Genomic DNA, 25,734 nt, shown 5'->3' on the forward strand with positions numbered 1-25,734 from the left:
AGAAATACTGTAGATCAAAGGATGCTTTACAAAGAAACTGTTTTTATTATGAGCCAAGGCGATTGCAAGCTTTTGAAAGCTTGACGTCTTTTGTCAATAGATGCCTCATTTAAATTATTTTAATCTTGGCATGGTGAGTCCTTCCGGTCAGCCACATTGTAAATATTATGGAAATGAGGTAAACAACTACTGCATTGAAAGGGGTAGTATAAAGAGTTGCAACAAAGCGAAGTAATTTTCATGACTAAATATGAAAGGTTGTGTTGTACCCTTTTAAAGAGGGTGAATTTTCAATCTGTTCTGCAGCTCTCTGTAATGTTATCTGCACAAATGGTTGTTGTTGGCGAGAACAGTAAGTTTCTCCTTTTCAAGCAAAATCACAACTGCATTTGTATATTAGCCAGATGTTATATTTAAAAGCCTTTTCTTCATTTGTTGTGCAAAGGTTCAGTGTGATCACAGACGAACTACTTTATAGTCCACTGGTAAAATGCTAGGTGTTTAATATCAGATGTCCAACAATGAGACCCTCTTTAATTTACACTTTCAGTTTATGAGGGTATGCGCTTTTTTTTCTTCATAATTATTTTATACATCTTTTTTCATACTTTTACTCGACGTGTGTTGCATACAATGAGTAGCAGACAGGCTACTGTTGCATTCTATTTGATTTTGGTGATACATCTGGCATTTAATGACCTACTAGCTCCTTTTGGAGCGTAGCAGAGAAGTGAGAGAACATTAGGGGTACAGATGGTGACTCCTGGGCACAGCTGAAATGTTCTACAAATTGCTCAAGTGTTTGTACTTTTCATGTACTCCCTACTGAAGTAATATTAAAAGATCTATTATGAAGTACACAGACTACCATTGATTCAGCCTGCCTGGCTTTGATCCTATTAAAGTTTGTTGAGTGTGTGTGTAGCCCTCAATGTATAGTTCGAATTGGATATGCCTACATCAAGAAATAGTACTCCATTAGGGCAGAGGCAACAGAAAGAGGATCCCTTACAGAGGGCTAAGCCTTTGTTGCTGTAGTAATGGAAAAGAGTGGGTATGTATATGACCTCTTAAGTTAAGTCAATTCTTTTTGGGTGTTGTGTGGGTTGCTTTGTGGGGGGCCAATGGAATGGAATTGCTCTCTGGTTTTCTGGGGAAAATCTTGGTGCTGTTAAGTCATCATAATTATGATACACCCAGTTCAGGATTTATCTAATTTGATGTGGTTGTGGATGGCATTCCTATACTGTACCCATCAAGGATATTTCTAAGCAGAAATAAGTAAGTGTATAAGAGGATCAGAGGCACATTCATATTCGTAATAGCAGAGAACGAGGAAGAGAAAAACAACTTTGGTGGTGTGGTGGTTTTGGGAGGAGAAGGATTTGTGTATGTTGGCACAGACACCCGTATCTAAGTGCAGTCAATGTAGCAGAGTCATGTAGTTGATAGAGGGTTATATGGAGGTCGAGTAGGATCTGGGCTCATGGGTCAATCTGACACATTGTTGGGAGCATCACGTCTATTATGTTCATGAGCATAGTTTGATTCCCATGTGAGGGACAACACCAGAATGATAGTCACTGAAGGACTATTAATTCCAGTTTGTTTGTGAGTTGGGAATAGGGGGTGAAGATTGTTTCCAGGATCTTTTTGCTGCTGCATATATCGGAGATGGGTTTACCGGTTATGAGGATATTGTGGTTGCATAGAATTTGTGTGATGATTGCCTATTTGATCTACTCAGAAATGACTCCATCACTGAGGAAATTTGTTTTGGAGAGAGGAGAGCAGATAAAGCAGGGTCGGACCCTTTGACGTTGCACATCTTTGTAGGTGATCCTGGTGGTTTCAGGGATATTGGAATCTTAATTATTTCTGCATTAGAGACCAGGGGAAAGACTGCAGGGCACCAGGATTTACCAGTGTGGTGATTTAGAGATATGGGGGCACAGTTAAAGTACTGGCAATCTTTTGTAAGTCATCGTCCAAGCATTGGAAATAAGCTTTTGAGGGTTACAGCTTTGAATGGTGTCAACAGTTCTCTATGAATTCATATGAGTTCTTTTAGGAAATTTCTGTTTTTAATGACCTTTTAATATACACTTAAACATACTATACTTTTTTGCCCAGATTATGGCATGCTTGTCTCAGCAGATGAAGATGGGGCAAGCTACAACACTGCAGGCTTATGGGTTTGATAATTTCCATTTTCTTTCCAACATTCTGCTGTTGTATTTAAAACTCCAGAGATATTGGTGAGGCATGTCAAGGCAGATGAGAATGTTCCCAGAGCCGAATCAAATTGCTCCTGGGATGGGGCGATTCCATTTCTGAAGGCGATAAAAGACCATAGCAGTACCAAGCAAAATGAAAATTTTCCTAGTATACATGAGGAAAGGACACAGAGACGTACCCCTCACTTGAGTTACTTTGGAACTCGCAGCTGTGTTCAGGAGGAGGAGCTACGAAATCGTGAGCGAAGCAGCTGCACTGCCGGCGCCACGCGCTCCACGGCTCCGACCCGACCTGGGTTTGCAAACTGCCATCCCTGTTTGCGTGGGGGTCCTGGCGGTCAGAGCGCATGCAGCAGAGATGTGAGAGGAGCTGCAACGAACAAGCAAAGGAGACGACGTCCCACCCCACGTCACTCTCCTTCTTGGTCTCTGTGCGTAGCCCCGGAGCTTCAGGGGTTTGGCGCTGACCCGGCTTTCGCCACCTGTTCTTTTTGGCGCATCTCGGCCGGCCGAGCGAGGGGCACCTGCATCGCCAAGACGCCAAGAAGGTTGCGGGCAGGCCACCGGAGTTTGAGGGCGCCCTGGCCGCCTAAGCTCGAGCCGGAGCACAGTGCTTCATTGTCTCAGGTTGAAGGTGGGCCGTGGCATTAGGAGAACAGGCAGACAGCAGACGGCGTCTGGGTGGGTGTGTGAGTACCTGGTAGTTTCACGGAGATGCAGTGACCTGCCTTGGGAGCCTGCCCGCCTTGCATCCTGCTCCCTGCCCCCGAACCCCACCTGGGGGGGAGGGTCAACCACACTGCAGGGGGAGGATTGCACATAAGGACGCCCAAGGCCCGAGGCACGACCAAGACGCAAGAGCTAAGGCGACTCTCAGGGCAAACCTTCAAGGCTTTAAAGGCGCCGATCCAACTGCCTCCCGCGACCAAAAGATCAAAGAACAACCAAAGATCAACAAACGGAGTCTCTGCAATTTTGCAAATGTAAACATCTTCCACAGCGTAAAAGCAGGAAAAAAGTCATGTGGGCTAAAAAGGTTCACAAAGGACCAGGAGCAGCAGCACGGGAAAAACAAGCTCAGCGCCACTTTAGCCAACAAAGCAAATGGGTCCTAAAAAAAAGGGCAGATAACAGTTGATCTCAGAGGATACCTCTACTACCCACCCCCACCCCAATAAAAGGGCAACTAGGTCAATGAGGAGTAAATCATTAACGGACTGCCCTAACGGAATGCCACAAAATGCCGAGCAAAGGGGGTCGATACGTTACTTCTTCAGGAAGAGTGACTCATTAAGCACCTACCGCAGTACCATCCAGGACGCGCCACCTAACACTCCAAGCTGGGCCCAGGTCAGCAGCTCCAAAAGGCTGAGCAGTCACTCACCCACAAACTCCCCAGTCAGCAAGTCCTGTGACACAGCCTCAATCAAAAACGTCCACACCATAGTGATGATGGCGCAAATCCACCACCCCGACACCCACGGCCTAGTCTCTCAGAATGAGGAGACCATCGTGCCACCACAAGAGATTAAGACCCAAAGTCCACGGCTCTACCCAGCCACTTTGGGCCTAGCGTCTCCCCTGGCAGGGGAGCTCACAGCCTCTTTTCTCCACAATTTAGGGCAAAAGATCGAAAGAACTCTTGAATTAACACCAAACCCGCCGTGGATACCAACTTCAGGGTCAGCACCCCCATTAGTCCCTAATCCAAAAGCAGACCGTTATGACAGCGACATCACTGCCAACGCGGAACTGGAGAGAAAGACCCTAATAGAGGCAAACAGCAACACCAATAAAGCCCTTCTATGGCAATCAACTAAGATGGAACTTCAAATCGACCTCCTACAGGCAATTGCGGGCCGCCTGGCCAATCTAGGATCCAGGGTAGAGGTCCTAGCAACAGGCTCTCTCAGTACTTGGCCTCCAACTCGGGGGACTGCTTGTGTCGTTGTTCAACCCTGACGGAGAAATGGGCCTCCCTCCCGGAGGTGCTAATAGATATAGTGGAGATTGCCAAAGGCTGCAGGGAGGCATCGACTCTCAGTAATACAGTTGGCAGACAGACAGCAGAGGCCCCACGGGGACAGATGGAAAAAACCAAACAGGGCAACGACGAGGCACAGACGACCAAGAACCCCACCAGCACCTCTAAATTAGTCAAAGACACACAAAGCCCCAACAGAGGGGGTAGCGACACTTCCACAACTGACCCGCAGGAACACACTTTAATTATGGTGGCTACACATCTATCAAGGAGAGCAAAAAATAAGAAGCTGAAGAAGCAATTGAAAAAGACAAAGGCAAGAGGGAAACCTCTCCAGTTACTGAACATCGACCATCCACCCCAACAAGGTGCCTCCAAAGCTACCCCACTGTACCCTATTTTTATATCTAAAAACTGGGGAAGAATGGACCCTCCGGGGTCTCGGACTTTGGGAAACCAGACAACACACACAGCATCCGCCATCACCCCCAGTGTGATGGGCCAAAAGCCTTCCGCAAGGCCAAATCAGCACAGAGGCAATCGCAAGATCAAGTTTGGTACCTCCTGAAACACTCCCCCAGTTAGAGTCGGCAACAGTATCATTGTGGCACGACGCTCCAAACATACTACAGCTACACCCCAGGCATCAGTCTGGCTATAGGGACAAGCAGGAATACCTAAAAAACAAAGGTACCTGTCAGTCGGATAACGCCGAGGTGCTCAGAAAGCTCGCTAGGATAAGCACAAACACCCAACAACCGGATAGATCAAACACATTGATTGTCAACAATTGCTGGTTTTAGTCCTGTCAGACCACCCAGATGGCGGAGCCTCATCATGTAGGACACTCAGGCCATGGTAAGTCTGCAAAAGCCCAGGTGTATATTGGCAATGCATGACTGAGTCATGGTCTGGAAACCGCAAATGTTAATACAAGGTGGTACTGATAGGTGCAGTGCAAAAAAATATACAAATAGTGCAGTGGCTAAAATGGCTGTCAAGGCAAACGAAAACCTTTATTAGTGCTTGCCTGGACGTCAGATTAAAAAATAGTGTAATGACAGTGTAAAATAATCACTGTCCAGTTTGCTTGGTAGAAAACAAAGATATTCAGGCCAACATGTTTCTGCCGTACTGTGTAAATTCACTGGCATTCATCAGGGCCAAGCTTTCAAAAATGCTACTGCAGGATACACTACCAACTGTGTAGGAATGAAAAAGTAAGAAATTAAATCAAACGACCATATTATAGGTAAACTAAGAGTGGTCGAACACGACCATCCTACCGCATCTTCTCGAATTGCTCAGTGGATGCGATTGGTCTTCCCTGTGAAAAAAGTCAAAAGAAAAGAAAACCAAATACCAATTGAATAACCACGTGGCGCCTGGTAAAACATAGTCAATCTAAAATGTTTGAATATGCCCAAGGCACTGCGTGTCAATACTATGCATACCCAGCACTCATTCCAGCAACCTCAACCGGATCAATCACTCACGTCTGATGATCCTTCCAGTGGTGCGAGAAATACCGTCACCACACAGTACTACTGTAGTGAAATTTCAAAAACAACAAAGATATATGAATTTGACACTTACCCATCGATATGTGGGAAGTAAGCCTCACCTCACCCGGCAACTGCTCGGAAAGATAAGGCCCCGCTCTAGACGTATAAATGAAGACAGTAACTAGATCAGATCACTGTCAAACCTACAATACACGGTATTGTCTACTTAACCCAATCAGTTTTCTAAATTGCCCACACAAAATCTCCCCACGAAAGACAAGGTGACCGCATAAGGCGAATCAAATTAAAAAGTAACCTCAAAGCATATTGCCAAATATTGATTGCAAACAAGTTGCTTGGTTATATGTCTATGCTAAACAATTGTGCAGCATCTGTATCTCCTTTCACACAATTTACTTTTAATTCTCTACATATACTGCACAGCAGCGCAGCATCTGTCTCTACTTTTCACAATTTATCTTTAGTCAACATGAAAGAGGAGAGATGGGTAGGAGGCACACAGTCAAACCCTCATCTCCACCCTTGTTCTAGCGTTAAGCAGACACACCGCCTACCTTCCCAAGCTAAAGGTCCATGCTAGACCGCCAAACCATCTAAACCCCACACATGCCAACTGACCTGTCCGTCGGTACCTCACGGCGGGTTCACGAGCCGAAGGGGAGGCACCGACGGACCGGTTAGGGCCAGTTAAATACTGGCGCTAGTGGGTTGATGACTTACAGCTGGTGCGAGTCCCGTAGTCACAGCGCACATGCGCTGTCGAGACACTACCCGGCGCATGCGCCTAGACGGCTAAAGGTGATAGCGCGCATGTGTGGCTGAAAGCCACTCGCCATGAGGAAAACACTACCCGCATCGCGCGTCTGCATATGGGCGCATGCGCATAGCGGGTGCGCTCGTCTACAGCAATCGCGGCACCCGTATTCAGGCTGCTCTAAACCGCATCTATTATCAGGAGTTGGCGAGCGCATCCTGGAAATACCAAAATAACATTACCCGGCTTCTAAAGCGCCACCTCGTCCTAACAAATGTGATAGGAGAATATTAACATGTTAGCAACAATAACACATGTGTAATCACTTCAGCCTAAGCTACTAGTCAGAACGACTAGGCGAGTGAGAGGGGTATCGATCAGCACGAGGAAACTCACAGATATGAACCCCATGTACCCCAAGTCGGACGCCTGTAGTTAGGGGGGCGCCGCTATGTCCACGCGCTAGCAGAGTATGCCCTTATCGCTACAACTAGGTGTGGTTAAATCAGTGTGAGCCATCTATAGTGATGCAGATAAAGACGCCCCTAGGGGTAGATGTTACCATTACCTTTACCAGGCCAAACCGTGGATGAAACCCGCCCCAAAGAGTCAAGAAAAACCCCCTTTGGAGGCTGGAGGCCTGCCTGGGCACCAGTGAATGCCCAACTCGGTCAGACAACCCCTTAGTAATAGTAAAGTCTCATAAAACCTAGAATGTACAAGTAGTTAAACAGTCCCAGGGATACTCCCAACCTACATTAGTGCACCCTGCTCGTGGAGAAAGCTGCATATGGCAGCAGCCACTTGGAGGATCTGTGTGGTCGCTTAGATCACGGTGCCTAGAGGTGCGCACTAAGTCCCCGACATAGGGACAGAGGAGTATCATCATGGCAAGTGGTGCACCCGCAGGTTACAGAGCCCGGAAAAGGTATTCAGATAGAGAGCCACGGGATGTTGTCATTCAGTCCAGCCACATCAGTTTTTAATTTGAAAATCCATCGCTGCTCTTTAACAAATAAAAAGTGCGAAACATCAGCGATGTGTGGTGGGATGTATGGCTGTTCAAGAACCACCCAAGTCCGATCCTCTGCTCTATGTTTGGCCTCAAGAAAATGATTTGTGAGGCCTGTAGATTGTTTCTTGCAGCGGATCGTACTTTTGTGTTCACTGATTCGAGCCTTGATGGCTCTCGTTGTATGCCCCACATATTGTTTCTTGCATGGGCACGTGATCAGGTAGATGAGTTTGTCTGAGTTACAATTCGTGTGTTTTGTGAGCCTCCATGGTCTAGTGGTCCCAATATCTACCATTAGAGTCTTGCGTGTCTGTGGGCAAGCCGCACAGTTGCCACAAGGGTAGTGGCCTTGTACTGGGATGGTATTCCAGAGGGTGTTGGTGCACTGTTTCAATTCTCTCCGTGGTCTAGTATGGACCAGACTATCCCGGATTGATGGTCCCCTCTTAAATGCAAATAGAGGTCGAGGTATGGTGCCCGCCCCTGAGTTCAAAGTCTTCCAGTGTCTGAGTATCGCCTTCTTCACCATATTGGAGGAAGTGGTAAAAGTCTGTACCATAGTCATTCGGTCTCGGGTGCCATCAGACCTCTTATGTTGTAGAAGGGCCTCAGGGTTGTTGTTGAAAGCCCTCTTATGAGCCCTGCGTACAAGCTGATTCGGGTAGTGCCGATCTCTCAGATTAGATGCTAACTCCGCGGCATGGTGCTCGTATAGATCATTCGAAGAGCAATTCCTTCTGACCCTGAGGAACTGGCCTACAGGCAGATTCTCACGCAAATCACGAGGATGTCGTCAATATAACGTCCTCGTGATTTGGAGAGGGACGACCGCTGAGGTGGCATCTTTCCACGCCTGGCTGAACACAAGGAATCAGTTCCTCAAGTTCACCATGGAGAGCAGCAAGGACAGACTAGCTTACCTTGACCTTCACATCTTTCCAGCAGAGGGAGGCCTACGAAGTGAACTCTTCAAGAAACCCATGGCACGTAACTCTTTATTATCTTTCCAGAGTTTCCATCCGCAATCACTGCGTGAGAATCTGCCTGTAGGCCAGTTCCTCAGGGTCAGAAGGAATTGCTCTTCGAATGATCTATACGAGCACCATGCCGCGGAGTTAGCATCTAATCTGAGAGATCGGCACTACCCGAATCAGCTTGTACGCAGGGCTCATAAGAGGGCTTTCAACAACAACCGTGAGGCCCTTCTACAACATAAGAGGTCTGATGGCACCCGAGACCGAATGACTATGGTACAGACTTTTACCAGACTTTTACCACTTCCTCCAATATGGTGAAGAAGGCGATACTCAGACACTGGAAGACTTTGAACTCAGGGGCGGGCACCATACCTCGACCTCTATTTGCATTTAAGAGGGGACCATCAATCCGGGATAGTCTGGTCCATACTAGACCACGGAGAGAATTGAAACAGTGCACCAACACCCTCTGGAATACCATCCCAGTACAAGGCCACTACCCTTGTGGCAACTGTGCGGCTTGCCCACAGACACGCAAGACTCTAATGGTAGATATTGGGACCACTAGACCATGGAGGCTCACAAAACGCACGAATTGTAACTCAGACAAACTCATCTACCTGATCACGTGCCCATGCAAGAAACAATATGTGGGGCATACAACGAGAGCCATCAAGGCTCGAATCAGTGAACACAAAAGTACGATCCGCTGCAAGAAACAATCTACAGGCCTCACAAATCATTTTCTTGAGGCCAAACATAGAGCAGAGGATCTGACTTGGGTGGTTCTTGAACAGCCATACATCCCACCACACATCGCTGATGTTTCGCACTTTTTATTTGTTAAAGAGCAGCGATGGATTTTCAAATTAAAAACTGATGTGGCTGGACTGAATGACAACATCCCGTGGCTCTCTATCTGAATACCTTTTCCGGGCTCTGTAACCTGCGGGTGCACCACTTGCCATGATGATACTCCTCTGTCCCTATGTCGGGGACTTAGTGCGCACCTCTAGGCACCGTGATCTAAGCGACCACTCAGATCCTCCAAGTGGCAGCTGCCATATGCAGCTTTCTCCACGAGCAGGGTGCACTAATGTAGGTTGGGAGTATCCCTGGGACTGTTTAACTACTTGTCCATTCTAGGTTTTATGAGACTTTACTATTACTAAGGGGTTGTCTGACCGAGTTGGGCATTCACTGGTGCCCAGGCAGGCCTCCAGCCTCCAAAGGGGGTTTTTCTTGACTCTTTGGGGCGGGTTTCATCCACGGTTTGGCCTGGTAAAGGTAATGGTAACATCTACCCCTAGGGGCGTCTTTATCTGCATCACTATAGATGGCTCACACTGATTTAACCACACCTAGTTGTAGCGATAAGGGCATACTCTGCTAGCGCGTGGACATAGCGGCGCCCCCCTAACTACAGGCGTCCGACTTGGGGTACATGGGGTTCATATCTGTGAGTTTCCTCGTGCTGATCGATACCCCTCTCACTCGCCTAGTCGTTTTGACTAGTAGCTTAGGCTGAAGTGATTACACATGTGTTATTGTTGCTAACATGTTAATATTCTCCTATCACATTTGTTAGGACGAGGTGGCGCTTTAGAAGCCGGGTAATGTTATTTTGGTATTTCCAGGATGCGCTCGCCAACTCCTGATAATAGATGCGGTTTAGAGCAGCCTGAATACGGGTGCCGCGATTGCTGTAGACGAGCGCACCCGCTATGCGCATGCGCCCATATGCAGACGCGCGATGCGGGTAGTGTTTTCCTCATGGCGAGTGGCTTTCAGCCACACATGCGCGCTATCACCTTTAGCCGTCTAGGCGCATGCGCCGGGTAGTGTCTCGACAGCGTATGTGCGCTGTGACTACGGGACTCGCACCAGCTGTAAGTCATCAACCCACTAGCGCCATTATTTAACTGGCCCTAACCGGTCCGTCGGTGCCTCCCCTTCGGCTCGTGAACCCGCCGTGAGGTACCGACGGACAGGTCAGTTGGCATGTGTGGGGTTTAGATGGTTTGGCGGTCTAGCATGGACCTTTAGCTTGGGAAGGTAGGCGGTGTGTCTGCTTAACGCTAGAACAAGGGTGGAGATGAGGGTTTGACTGTGTGCCTCCTACCCATCTCTCCTCTTTCATGTTGACTAAAGATAAATTGTGAAAAGTAGAGACAGATGCTGCGCTGCTGTGCAGTATATGTAGAGAATTAAAAGTAAATTGTGTGAAAGGAGATACAGATGCTGCACAATTGTTTAGCATAGACATATAACCAAGCAACTTGTTTGCAATCAATATTTGGCAATATGCTTTGAGGTTACTTTTTAATTTGATTCGCCTTATGCGGTCACCTTGTCTTTCGTGGGGAGATTTTGTGTGGGCAATTTAGAAAACTGATTGGGTTAAGTAGACAATACCGTGTATTGTAGGTTTGACAGTGATCTGATCTAGTTACTGTCTTCATTTATACGTCTAGAGCGGGGCCTTATCTTTCCGAGCAGTTGCCGGGTGAGGTGAGGCTTACTTCCCACATATCGATGGGTAAGTGTCAAATTCATATATCTTTGTTGTTTTTGAAATTTCACTACAGTAGTACTGTGTGGTGACGGTATTTCTCGCACCACTGGAAGGTTAATCAGACGTGAGTGATTGATCCGGTTGAGGTTGCTGGAATGAGTGCTGGGTATGCATAGTATTGACACGCAGTGCCTTGGGCATATTCAAACATTTTAGATTGACTATGTTTTACCAGGCACCACGTGGTTATTCAATTGGTATTTGGTTTTCTTTTCTTTTGACTTTTTTCACAGGGAAGACCAATCGCATCCACTGAGCAATTCGAGAAGATGCGGTAGGATGGTCGTGTTCGACCACTCTTAGTTTACCTATAATATGGTCGTTTGATTTAATTTCTTACTTTTTCATTCCTACACAGTTGGTAGTGTATCCTGCAGTAGCATTTTTGAAAGCTTGGCCCTGATGAATGCCAGTGAATTTACACAGTACGGCAGAAACATGTTGGCCTGAATATCTTTGTTTTCTACCAAGCAAACTGGACAGTGATTATTTTACACTGTCATTACACTATTTTTTAATCTGACGTCCAGGCAAGCACTAATAAAGGTTTTCGTTTGCCTTGACAGCCATTTTAGCCACTGCACTATTTGTATATTTTTTTGCACTGCACCTATCAGTACCACCTTGTATTAACATTTGCGTTTTCCAGACCATGACTCAGTCATGCATTGCCAATATACACCTGGGCTTTTGCAGACTTACCATGGCCTGAGTGTCCTACATGATGAGGCTCCGCCATCTGGGTGGTCTGACAGGACTAAAACCAGCAATTGTTGACAATCAATGTGTTTGATCTATCCGGTTGTTGGGTGTTTGTGCTTATCCTAGCGAGCTTTCTGAGCACCTCGGCGTTATCCGACTGACAGGTACCTTTGTTTTTTAGGTTGTCACACTGGGGGTATTTACCTGTTAGGTCGTTAAACTTTCCCTCGGGCCCTCCCTCACTAATTTGTTGTATTATACAAGCAGGAATACAGCAATCTCCCCCAAGCAGGACCAGCCAAGCAAGCACAAACTTAAGAATAATCCTGGCAGAGCCGGACTTGGGAAGGGGAAAAGCGGACCAACCTTCAGGCGCAACCACAGCAGCCTATGAGGTAGTCCTTACTCCGAGATTTCTTAGCACGGGACAGCACGATATCCTGAATAGGAACAACATTCTACGCCTCTTCAAACATCTGGCTAACTTAAAAAAGACTCAAACGGGGGAGGTAGAATGGGTGGAATTTCGAAGCATGAAGGGGGACACACATGGCGATTCAACAGTGGAAGGCTTGAAGTACAAAGAAACACAACAAGCCATCTTGAACAACACCACACAACCCGCCGAATGGGGCATCGATCTCCAGCTGGTGCCGCACCCAAAATATCCACACGTCTTAGCATCAGTCAACGGTGGCAAGTCTCCCTGGTCGGTCTTACACGGGGCAAACCGCGTAGGCCCCCGGGGCTGCAGTCAGTTGGGACCCAATGGGCATCAGGATTTTATGCGGAAATAACCAACGTGACATTCGTGTAACCTCCCCTACCCCCGACCATACCGGAATGCCAGGAAGGATGCCACAATACTCCTAACAGCTGAGAACGCCAGCCCGGCAGGGGAGAGGTCGGGAGAGGAGTTTCCAGAAAGCAGCAATTAACCATAATTTATTGGAATTTAGCAGGGATTAGCAAAATCAACATCAATGAAAACCTGAAGCAGTTCCTGGAAACAGGGACATACTCTACTTCCAAGAGACATGGGCGCTTTCCAGCACCCCACTGGGCGGGTTCCACGAGCATTAACTCCCAGCAATAAAAAGGAACCTTTTTGGCAGACTGGCGGGTGGACTATCAGTTTTTATAAAACACGAATACATCCTCAAAGCCACAGAGATTAATCTGAATTTACCAGGGCTGCAAGCTCTACAGATTGGAGGCCTGGTCCAGAACTCACACCCAATGCGACTGTTGATAATAAACTGTTACATTAATCCCGCGCAGATCACCTCAAAAAATCAGCTGGGGACACTGACACGGAAAATAGATGACCTCCTATTCAAGCATCCATCACACCAGGTCATCCTAGTCGGGGACTTCAACCTGACAGACCTCGACAAACCTGACTCCTCTTTTCATGGACAAGGCAGGGCAGCACCCCTTCACGACCTTCTTAGTAATCATAAACTGACCTCAACCTATATATTGAAAAAAGCCCATCTAAACACATGAGAGCCCCTGTTCACTTTTCGGGATTCCTCAAGGATCGACTACATCATGGCAAACGAAGGGATGGCAGCCAGATTGATAGATTTTGTAGTCGAGGATCGGACGGACAGTGACCATAGGCCACTGAGAGCGGTGTTCCAGCTGGAAGTCCCGTCAGCCAACAGCCTATAAATTATTGATGAATCACTATGGGATGAAAGATGCACCGTGCTGAGGAGGATATAATGGCCTGACAGGACTGAGCATACACTCCAAAAATGGCTGGAACAAAAACTTGAAGGACGTCTGTCCTCTACATGTTCCCCCATAAAAGGCTGGGAGAACATTGTTGAGGAACTACAAGCAAAATTCGGGAACCCCCAGTCCCACTGCACCAGGGCCAATTGGCAAATAAGATCTGGAAGCACCTGGTTAAACAAAGACATACAAGACTGCAAACGACTCCGACGTAAGGCGCTCGTAAGAAAGAAAAGAGGGGGTCATCTATCAGAGGGCCCATCCGTGGCTCCATTGAGGGCAGCCCTAAGGAAAAAATCATGGGAACATAAAAAAGCCAATATGGAAAGGGAATGGCTCAGAGTTTTCTCCCTGCTCAAGCAAAAGAACTTTACTGCATTGTGGGGACACATAAACAAGCTGAGCAGTCGAGGGGCCCTGAGAGAAATTAACGTAGCCGAAAAAGGCTGGATGATATACGTGAAGCAGCTATATGTAATCGCACCCACAAACATGGCCAGCACAGAGGGGACCAGCTGTGAAGAAGGACGATCCGGGCTAGCCAGTGCAAAGCAAGGCGACACGACCATCAGCGCTGGCAGCTCTCCAACGGAAACTAGATCCCAGGATGCACCACACTGTACTCCTGCAGTAAGGACAAACCATCAAATGGTCACTAAGACTATTAAGATCATGCAGAAAGACGGGGCACCAGGGCCCAATGGGATTCCAGCACCGGTCTTCAAAATGGCCCCCGATTTCTGGGTAGCTACCCTAACCCCGCTCTTCAACTACACCTTCTAGACAGCTGCAACCCCTGATTCCTGGAAGGACTCAATACTGGTACCCATTTTCAAAACGGGGGATCGACTCAGGCCATCAAACTACAGGCTTATAGCCCTGCTTGATATGGAAGCGAAGGCATAAGCTCGCCTTCTACTGAAGGACTTGGAGAAGTGGGCCGAAGAGAAGAGCTTAATTCCCTTCTACCAGACCGGCTTTAGGTCACAGTCATCAACCTTGGACAACGTATTGGCACTGACCTATTCATCATCCCAGGCAACCTTAAAGAATCATCCCCCACTTTTCTGCTGTTTTGTGGACTGCAGCACAGCCTTCGATAAAGTGGTCCGCAAAAGATTATGGTGGAAGCTAGAAAACTGGGGCATTCTACCAAACCTTTTGAAGGCAATCAGATCACTCTACGAAGACACTTGGGTGAGGGTTAAAACAAGTGGCCGCACAGTGTCCCCCAAAATAAACAATGAGAATGGGTTGAAGCAAGGAATCGTGCTGGCCCCACCCTTTTCAATTTATACACAGCAGACCTGGGAGAGGCCCTAAAAGGAGCAAGTCTAGTAGTTCCTAGACTAGGAAGCATGAGGTTACCGGTGCTACAATACGCCGACAATACAGCCATATTAGAATACACAAGGATGGGCCTACAAAGTGCCCTAAATGCAGTAAATTGTTTTCAACAATACCTACAACCTGACAGTCAATCAAGGAAAAACCAGGGTGGTCATTTTTGGGACTTATCATCGGAAGAATCACACACAATGGCAAATGGGAAAACTGCTAACCAATACGGTGGATTCATATAATTATTTTGGAGTTTGGCAGATGGAGCGAGCCAAGGAGAAGGCCCACCTGAAACAACTGCGCTCCAAGGCCCGCAAGGTCATATACCTACTAAAACAACTAAACCATTGCCCGTCTGTTGGTCCAATACTAATTGTCCTGAAAGCGAAACTACTATTAGCTACGGCCTCCAGACCTTCCCTGGGCTACTAGATGCCTCCCTCAACACAGCCCAAGTAAAGGCATATAAATCTATGCTACATATTCCAAGGTCTACCAGGGACGCAAGGCTAAGACTGGAGCTAGGCCTAGCAAGGGCAGACCTGACATGCTAGGGGGAGATTATTAAGTTATACATAAGGATACTCAGGGCCCCGGTCCACTCTCTGAAGTACCAACTGAGAATAATCTTTGAGGGGTCAGGCACGGCCTCTCATATCAGCCTAGGAAAAAAACGCTTAAAACTCTGAAGATCAAGGAAGAAAGCATACCACGGCTGGATATCCACCTGAATGCTTGGAAAAGATTCATAAACCAGCAAGTACTTAAACCTCCTTTGATCTGGACACTAAATCTCTTCGTTCAAGCGCCCACTTAGACCCTCTGAATAACTATAAAGTAGGCTAAGCACAACCTTACCTAAGTGATGCGCTCACCCCACTGGCCCAAAGCAAATCCTTTACATGAGACTAACTATATTAGGAGTTGTCGACTTTAATCCTGCATGGGCCCGTAAGGGGGAATCCACAAATTGCAGACTATGACCCTAAATGAGGGAATCCTGGCTGCATCTCCTATACTGCTGCCCAAACCTTAATAATGACCGCTGGCGACTCCTGCGTAAAATCTGCATTACAAGTGGAATAGAGTCCTGCAGTGAAGCGTCAGCTTTGTGTCTATCTTCCACCGACACAACGACACTAGCAAGACTGGCAAATTCATCCATTAAATCAGGATTGCCCTAAAAATTGCCAATGAAAGCAACAAAACTCTGGTGAAGGACACCCCAAATCTGGCGGAAGTAAGCTTGGTGGCCTAAAAACATCCATAGCCTGCCAGTCTAAGACCGCTCCAAACACCAGAGAGTGCCAATTGGAATGTAAAAGTCGTTGTCCATAATCCTGTATAGCTGTTTACCTATCGAGGCTCAAAGGGGATTTTACGAAAGTGTGCATGGCCACACGGCATTGACTATAAACTCGGGGGAGGGACGATTGTGTAGGCACTGGGGTGGGGCGCTTAATTTTATGTATGATAAACAGAAGTTTTTAGCATCATTGTTTTAGTTTTTAAATGCTGAGCGTTTTTTACTGCAACGATTTTCGTTTATTGAACAGTTCATCAATAAATACTAAATACTACTAAGACACAGAGGTGGGGATTATGCTGTACATTCTTTATTTCCATTTCCAGCAGTCTTAAACAACATTTAAAAAAAATAGCTTTCTCAGGATGTACAGGAAACAGCCATTCGACATTAGCATATCAACAGCAGGGCAACCAGAAAGGTATGCATGTCCGTATCCTCTTTCTCTTTCTTGACTGCGACAGAAAACTTGCTCCCTTTGACCTTTACTCCACTGTAGAACCATCCACAGCTGAAAAGAACAAGACACAAACACAGGATTTGAAAAGATGTACAACCTTATTAACATCCCAGAGAGAGGAGTAACGAAGTTCCAGAGGAAGGGCTAGACTGATGCCTCTCATGAGCTTAGACACCAACTGGTGTTCTCCTATTGGAGCTCCCTGTATAGGAAGATGACCCACAGAAATGACTGCCCAGTAGGAATTGATTGTGCGATATGCCAACCCCTGGGCAGACAGTGATGCCAAGAAATTCAGGACAGGAACCACTTCGCAACCCATGGGATCCTGGTTGTTTCTAAGGCACCAACTGATCCATCTGGTCCAGGCAGATCGGTAGCATTTGTTCCTTCCACGCAAGCCGCTGCGAGCATTTGTTCTGCCTCTCAAGAAATGCCAGGGACTCCCCAATGTTGCAAAAATTCCGCCAGGACATGAGAGGCATGCAGCCCTGAAGGACTAATGGGTGATGATTGCCCAGAGAGTCCCCTAGGAGATCCGGAATGTGGAGTAGAAGGATTGAAGAATCCTAGGAAATTTCTAGAAGAACCGAAAACCAAACTTGAGATCTCCAAAATGGCGGGATTAGCGCTACCCTTGCCCTATGCCTGCGGATCTGGACTGACAGCCTCTTGATCATGGTGAACAACGGGAAGGCATATCCGGTCTCTATTTCCCAGTCTTGCAGGAAAGCACCCGTGGCTACTGCTAGGGGGTCCGGCTTCCAGCCTAAATATCTGGGAAATTGGAGGCAAATAGGTATACTGAGAAAGGGCCCCAAAGAGTGTCCAGCCTCTGGAACACCGCGGGGTTCAATTGCCACAGGCTCATGTCCGACCGGTCTCTGGAGCACCAGTCTTCCACTACATTAGACATTCCGGGAGATACTCCGCCATCATGGAGATGTTATGAGAAAGGCAGACTGTCCAGAAGTCCTTGACGAGATCCGCTAGAGCATACTCCCCAAGTGGTTGATGTACCTCACTGTGCACACATTGTCCATCTTGAGGAGCACACTGCTGTCGACCCTATCCTTGGTCCAGCATCTGATGGCGAAGGACCCTGCCATCAGTTCCAAGCAGTTGAAGGTGGAGATGGAGCTCGTTTACAGACCACTTTCCTCCTGTAGTGGAGTCCCAGCAGAGGGATCCCCAGCCAGACTTGCTGGCATCTGATTCTATCACAAGGTCTGAATCTGAGCCGAAGATGGCCTGACCATTCCATGCCTCCATATAGCCTAACCACCACCTCATCTCCTCTGGAACATCCTTTGTTAGCAGGATCTGCTCTGAGTAATGCAGGCCCTTTCGGCGTTCTACCAACTACTTTGTCCATTTTCATGTCTTCAGAACATGACCGCAGACATTGTTACACCTGATTGAACTAGCGATCGTTTTTACTAAGGTAGCACAACTAAAATAAATACGTTGTGGGGCGAAGGTCACAGCAGACAGCCCCATCGGTGATAGAGAGCTGCGGCCTGCCTCCGGTGTGGCCCGCAAAGAATCAACAGCGACTGGAGGCGCACTGTGCCCTCAGTGGGAGCGGGGAGAGCCTTAACGAACAGCGACTGAAAACGCAGCAGGATATCCTCTAGAAAACGGTTCCGGCGGTGAGGGAAACACCGGACGTTCTTTGCGACGCACCGTATGGGCCCAGAGGCAAGAGGGCAGCTGGGGTTTCCAGCAGCCCCCACGGGAGGCTAGGAGACAGGAGAGAATCCCAGAGCAACACGGATCAATATTTTATAGGTCTGTGTACCACACCTGACCTTAAGATGAGAGAGGATCCAGACACTGGTGGTGACACTTTGTCAACACTTACCCCTGCCTGACCTTAATATGGTGGATTTCGATTGTTTAGCTCCTCTGGGCCAGGTCCACTGCTCACACACCAATATTTGATGATCATTCTGAGGACTCGGTTTTTCACTTGGAACTTCCAGCACACTCTGGAAATCTTTTATCCAGACTACATTCATGGAGGTCATTTTGAAACCACTTTGTGCTCCCACAACCTATAGTTAAGCCCTCCCTTCAAACTAAAATAACTTAGAGGACTGACCAATCCCTCCCGAGAGAAGAAGAAGAAGGTTCCAAGCAGGAAACTAAAAAGGGAAACAGGACTTCCAGCACCTAAGCAATAGCTTACTAAGCTAAAGAGTCGGCCATCTTGCAATGGTATTGACTGCTCCCATTCACACCCACAACAAAGTTGCAAGAAAGATGATCCCCCTTCACAAGATGGCAGCACAGCAGTGGAGGTGAAGGTAGGCCACGGGGATGCCTTGCGCAACTGAGCTCCTTCGGAGTGTTGACCGAGGGGGCTCCAGGGCTTCCCAGCGGCCGCTGAGAGCAGCAAGAGCTGAGAGGCCTGGGACGGTGATACCCTGCTGGGAACGGCCCAAGTGGAGAGGTGCTGCGGTCCAGCAGTCCTGGAGAAATGTCATGGGAGTGCTTTTGTGTGTGCGTCTGTGTGTGTATGAGGGTGTGTGCAGACGCGCGTGTGTGCGCCTGTATGTGTGCCTGCTTGAAAGACTATGTTCTCATTTGTGTGTGCTTGTGCTTGTCTGTGCGTGTGATGGTGTGACATGTATTTGGGTGTTTTTTGTATTAGAGCATGTGATTCTATGTGTGCTTGTGTTTGCGCGCAGATGTTTCTGTTTGTGTGCTTATATCTGTGCGTGTCATGGTGTGTGCATGTATTTGAGTGTTTTTGTATTAGAGCATGGGATTGTCTGTGTGCTTGTGCGTGTGGATGTTTCTGTATGCTTGCTTGTATGCGCCCTCTGTTCGCGTATGAGAGTGTGTGCGCACATTTGTGTGTGCTTGTGCATGTCTGTGCGTGTGATGGTGTGTGTGTGTGCATGTATGTGTGTGTACGTCCTTGGGCATTTTTGTTCTGGAGCATGTGATTGTATGGGTGCTTGTGTTTTGGATAGTTTCTGTATGTGTGCTTTTGTGTGTGTGTGTGTGCATATCTGCGTGTTTGAGAGTGTGAGCGCATTTGTGTGTGCTTGTGCATGTCTGTGCATGTGATGGTGTCTGCGTGTGTATGTATTTGGGTGTTTTTGTATATGCGCATGGGATTTTATGTGTGCTTGTGTTCATGGATATTTTCTGTCTATGGGCTTGTGTGTGTGCGTCAGTGCGCATATGAGAATGTTTGCTCACATGTGTGTGTGCTTGTGCATGTATGTGCGTGTGATGGTGTGTGCACGCTGGATTTGTTATTCTCTGGCGGCCGCTGTCCTGGATATTGACTTTAACTGCCAGATGCCGGACCTTAGGATGGCCACCAGTGTACCAGTGTACAGTACAGTCCCCTGCCTGACCCCAAGGATGGCTTCCTTAGTGATCCCCTACATGATTTTACTTCCCTGGGACAACAATTGGACATTGACCAGACCTTGAACCTATCCCCTAACCTGCCTACACATCAGGACTTGGAACCTGCGGAACTTACCCCAGACTGAGGAGACCTATCGATTTGGCTGATGCCCGGTGGAGCTACCATATAGCTAAAGAGGAGCTGGGTTGTGGACTCCCCCCTCCTGCCGTCACCTACCCAGCCGGACTTTGGGCAGATTTTCCCCTCGTCTCTACGTCCTATCTCCTTCCTACCCCTTTACCCTATCCCCTTACCCTTCATTGCTCCATTCACCTTGTCCCCTATGTTCTTTAAATGCTTTTCTTGATACTTATGTAACTTTTAACTGATGTAAATTGCAACATTATTGTTCCTCGTATAAAGCGCTCTGATTCCTTCGGGTCTAGCCAGCACTATATAATATCTCATTAATCTAATTTGTTCCCATTTAGTACTCTTTCTCTCTTTGTCCACCTCCCTAGCTCCTAGCTCCTCTCCCCTCTCCCCTGCATTCTCTCTCCTTTCTTGCTAGTTTACCTAACCCCCTGTCCTTTGTGCCGTTCGACTAAGCACTCCTTCTCCCCTTGTTGGGGAAAGATCCAATATTTATTCTCTGGAGTCTCAGCGAACACGCTGAGAGTCCTCTGCGCCAAGGGAGCCACTCACAGCTGAGGTATGTTAGGGCACCCCTTGCCAAAGCACTCCCTCTCCCCTTTATGGGGAAGGATCCAGTATGTAGGCCTTGGAGTCTCAGAGACCCCTCTGACAGAGTCCACTGCGTAAAGGGAGCCTCCCGCAACAGAGATAGGGAAGTGATACCACTTCCCCTGGGATCACAGCCTACTGGACTTTGGACATTGCTTTGACTTGTCTACCGGTTTGTGTCCCAATTGCCCTTCCTCTCCTCTTTCCATGCGGTGTCCTTCACCCTCCCCTCCTCTTTCCTGCCTTCATTACCTGTCTACTTCCCCTTCCCCTGAATCTTTCCCCTTGCTTGCTTTTCCCCTTACGTATTTGTGGTTATTGTTTATCTCGACCTTACAAGTAACTATGTTGCCATGCTCTAATTACTGTGTAACCTTTGTAACGATGTAACCTGTAACTATGATCTGATGCTAATGTAAAGCGCTCTGATACCTCCGGGTCTAGCCAGCGCTATATAAAACCTTTAAAATAAATAAAATAAAATAAAATAAAACCCTTGAGGCGCTGAAGGGCCCGGTGGTGAAGAGGACCTGGTAATATCGCCTGAATAGATTAGGAAATAAGCCCCACTATCCCGGCCATTTGACAGAGAGAGGACGTGTTTCTGGACAACGTCCTTCACAACTCCCAGCAAATCTTTGCTATTTTCTGAGCCGGCGGGCTCAATGTCTTTTTCATGGAATCTATGATGAACCAAAAGAACGTCAGCTGTTTGGAGGGGGTAAGGAGCGACTTCCGCTCGGTGGCACAAATCCCAAGTTCTACAGTAAGTCCACTGCCATGTGTATCTGTCTGATGTGTTAGCTGGGACGGGCAATGATCTAGGTGGAGAAGACAGTCTAAATAAAAGATTAGACGTAGCCCCAGAGCTCTGAGGAACTCTACCACCCGCTAAGCACCTTGGTGAAACACCAGGGGGCCGAGGAGAGTCCAAAGAGGAGAGTTGTAAAACACATACACTTGACCCTGCCATCAGAATTCCAGGAACCTGCGATGAGGGGACCGCCAAGTTCGAGTTCTTGAGGTTCAACCGCAACATCAAAGTCACCTGGGCGCAAAATGTCACAAAGAAGATGGATACCCTCCATCTTGAAATGACGGTAAACCAACCAGCCATTGAACTCTGAGGTTTATCACTATGCGCTGTCCGCCATTGGTCTTGTTAACCAAGAAGATGTTACTGAGGATGAAGGTAGGTCTCTGTAATCGCTCCTTTCGCAGTAAATCTGCAACCCCTGGACTATCAAGTTTGCCTTATCGCCTACGAAAACCAGTGTATGCGGACAGGACTCTTGAACAGGGGAACCATAGAACTCGATATGCAAGTCCTAGACAGTCTGAAGTACTCAAGCGTCTGAAGTGAGTTGCTTCAAATTTCGAGCGAAGAGAGCCAATCCCCCACCCACTTTTAACTGAGAAGAAAAGCAAACACTCACCTGCATGGGGTTGTAGTCCTCTGCCAGCACCTCTGGAACCGTGGCCACGGTGACCACTACATGACCTTGAAAAATCCCCTTGACAGGATTGGTCATGGGACCGTTTGAATCCTCTTGTAGGGCCTTGAGTGTAGAAGCATCCGATCTCAAGCCCTCTACCGCGACCATCCCCGACAAAAATGCGCTGATTGAGGAGCTCCTTAATGGAAGCCTGCACTTTGTCCGAGTAGCGAAGGTTGCCCAAACAATCTAGTGAGTTCAGGGTCCCAGAATCCTGGGCCTCTTTGACCAGATCCAACATTTTTCTGATGGGCCCGCATATGTTTAAAAACTTGTACTGGCACGAATGCCAGGATCTGTCTATACAGTTCTTCGGGTCCCTGATATATTTTTGAAGAAAAGTGGGCATGTGTGGGTCTAACTCTGGCAAAAATGCCACTTTGCCAGGAAGGGAGGGGCGTCTGCATTCTGCCCTAATGCCTGCTCCGACCACTTTATCCAATGGCTTCCTTAGCCGACTTGCCACATATATCGAGACCTTCTCTGAGGGGACCCACTCCGCAGAGCTGGGGTGCACCAGATCTTCAGGATCTAACATATCCAGGGGTCCCTGGTCTAGGGGCACTACAGGAGCAGTGATCAGCGACAGGCACCAAGGTCGAGAGATAGAGTCCACTTGGTAATTGTCTCCATCTGTGGCAGGGGGAAACATCACCCGCCTAGTCTGAAAAGGACTCTGATGCAGCCAAAGGCATGGGATGCGCGAGAAAGACCTTATTAAGGTGCTCGTGAGGGGAGCCACCAAGGGGTGAACGTCATCTGGGTCAGGCTGGGGAGAGACCCAGGCAAACGGCAACTCCATGATGCACCTCTCAAAGGGCCCCATGGCTGCCACCACCTTTTGGTGGATGGGGGCATCCACAGCCTTACAAAATTCATTGTCCAGGGAAAAAAACTGGAGGGTCTCTTCCTCAGTGTACTCCTTCATGACCCTAAGGAAACAGTGCGGCAGACTTTCAACCCACTGGAAGGGAATAGACCAGCAGGGCATGAAACAGTGCGCAAAACTCCCAACCCACTGGGAGGGAATAGACGAGCAGGGCTTGCAGCATGACTGCCCAGCTCACTTTAGTCGTGTGACCAAGGTCAATTAACACAGCCTAAGGCAGCATAAGGCAACTGTGAAGTAATTTGAATATGGACGCACAAAGCGCTAAACAGAAGGCTCCTGCCAGCGATAGACTCACCCTGACAGTCGGAGGGTATCCAATAAACACCTGGGCCCTGCCCCGGAACAGCCGGGAACAAGATGTAAGCGTTTGATCAATGCGCGCTAGTGCACCAGTAAATAAACAATTACTTACCTTTGTGGAACTCGGCAAACTGTTCACTATATTTTTTACAGACTTTTTCACATTGGTTATTTGGGCTTCCAGGTGGCTCGGGGAGGCTTTAAAGCTGCTCTAGGATGTAATTTGTCAGTTTCGCCTAGCGAGATAGAGTGCGTCCCGCGCGGAGCAACTAGTTGCTCCGACGCACTCCAGAACCCTCTAGCAGGCTAACAGCCTTGCCGCAATCGTGCGGCCAGAGTCTCTCACTCTCATCGCGAACGGAGCATTGGAATTCACTCCTGCGGCACTAGCCACTGTCGATGAGCGTTAAGCAGGCGCGCAACACCCATTGGCTCACGGGGCTTCAGCCCCCCCCCCAATCGTGTGTGTCAGCCCGGCCGGAGACCGCTTCGCGGGCTGGCGAGCATTTAATTACAGCCGCACCCGAGTACTTAACAGGTCTTTAAAAGACCATTTACGTGTAAATGAGTGTAATATGTGCTTGCTTCGATATATATCAGTTCTCAGGAATTTGGCATCTGAATGTAACTTTGGAGCAGAACTAGACTATCACATAAGAGATCAGTTTGTTTATTCTTGTTATCATAAAAAGATACAAGAAAGAATTCTTAGCTGCAGAGACCCAACATTGACTGAGGTTATTGTTATGGCAAAGGGAATAGAAAGATCCATCATCACTTCTACTTGCCTGAATCAAGAAAATGTTTCTCCTATTAATGTTGTTGAACATGATTCTTCTGTTAATAATATTTCTTACAGGGCAAGGGTTACCAAACCTTTTCAAGCAAGACAGAACAAAGGTTCATCATACTGTTACAGGTGTGGGGCGAGATCACACTTAGGTGATAGTCCCATTTGTCCAGCATTTGGCAAAAAATGCACAAAATGTGGAAAAACTGGTCATTTTTACAGCGTTTGTAAAAGCAAAAGAATTGTTAGAGTGAGTACTCTAGATACTAGAGAGATTTCAAATGAAGACTCTGCTGAACATAGTCTCATTCTTTCTAATAGTATGGAAAGAATGATGCTTTCTGTTGATATTGATACTGTAAACTTGAGTACTTCTGAGAAGAGGGTCAAGGAACCATTAGGTGAATTTATGATAGGTGATTTAAAAATAGAAATGATGGGTGATTCTGGAGCACTAGTTACGATCATTTCAAAACATACTATTTGAGAAACACTGGCCTGGTAAAGAGTTAGAAAAATTAGATATTATTCCTAAAGGTTATGGGGGTCAAAACATTGAAATGCATGGCTATTTCATTGATTTTGTGTCTTGTTTGGGGAGAAAAAATTCTACAAAAGTGTATGTGGCCCTTCAAGGTAAGCACATTATTGGATGGCAAGATCTAGCTAAGATGGGGTTAAAGTTAGTCCCTGGTGCTGAAAATCCCATTCAAATCAATAATGATGTTTCTATTGATGTTATTGATAATTCTGAAGGAACTGATGTTTCATCTTTTACAACAAAGATTTTAAATGAATTCTCAGAAGTTTTTACAACGCGCATTGGTAAGATTACAAAGGTAGAGCATTTTATAAAGTTAAAAGAGAATGCTATTCCCATTGTACATAAGGCCATGCCCATTCCTTTAAGTGTGAGAACTGATTTGAAGGTCTTACTTGATAAATTAGTGGAAAAAGGGATTATAACTCCTACAGACTCCTCTGAATGGGTGAGTCCTAATGTTATTGTGCGAAAAAAAGATAATTCGATTCGTTTGTGTGCTGATTTACGCTCACTGAACAAAAACATAATAGTAGATTGCCACCCATTACCGAAAATTCAGGATCTGTTATCAAATATTGCTGTTGCCACTTGTTTTTCCATCTTAGATTTAAAGTCGGCGTATCATCAAATTCCTTTGTCCACTCCTTCCACTGACCTTACAACCTTCATAACACCCTTTGGTGCATACAAATACCTTAGGTTACCCTTTGGTTTGGCCTCTGCGGCAAGCGTATTCCAGAGGTTCATGGATCACATGTTAGCAGGTATTGTTTCAGTTCAGGCTTACCAGGATGATGTCTTGATTTACTCAAAGGACAAAAACTAACACATTATTACTTTAAGAAAGGTACTTGAGAAGTTCAACGAATTTGGAGTTACACTTGGTGCAGATAAGTGCAAATTTATGGTGCAATCACTAGATTATTTAGGGCACACCATTTCAGCTTCTGGAATCAGTCCAAAATGTTCTCTTACAAA

At 47.1% G+C, this 25,734-nt stretch overlaps 1 protein-coding gene across 4 annotated transcripts in view; it reads left to right on the forward strand.

Annotated features, from left to right (window-relative positions):
• The window catches only part of MCM8 (minichromosome maintenance 8 homologous recombination repair factor), a 444,398-nt gene that overhangs the window by 119,601 nt on the left and 299,063 nt on the right, over window positions 1-25,734 (forward strand). The gene's annotated exons all lie outside the window — the stretch shown is intronic.

This window comes from Lissotriton helveticus, chromosome 6 (assembly GCF_964261635.1).
Source record: "Lissotriton helveticus chromosome 6, aLisHel1.1, whole genome shotgun sequence".
Taxonomy (NCBI): domain Eukaryota; kingdom Metazoa; phylum Chordata; class Amphibia; order Caudata; family Salamandridae; genus Lissotriton; species Lissotriton helveticus.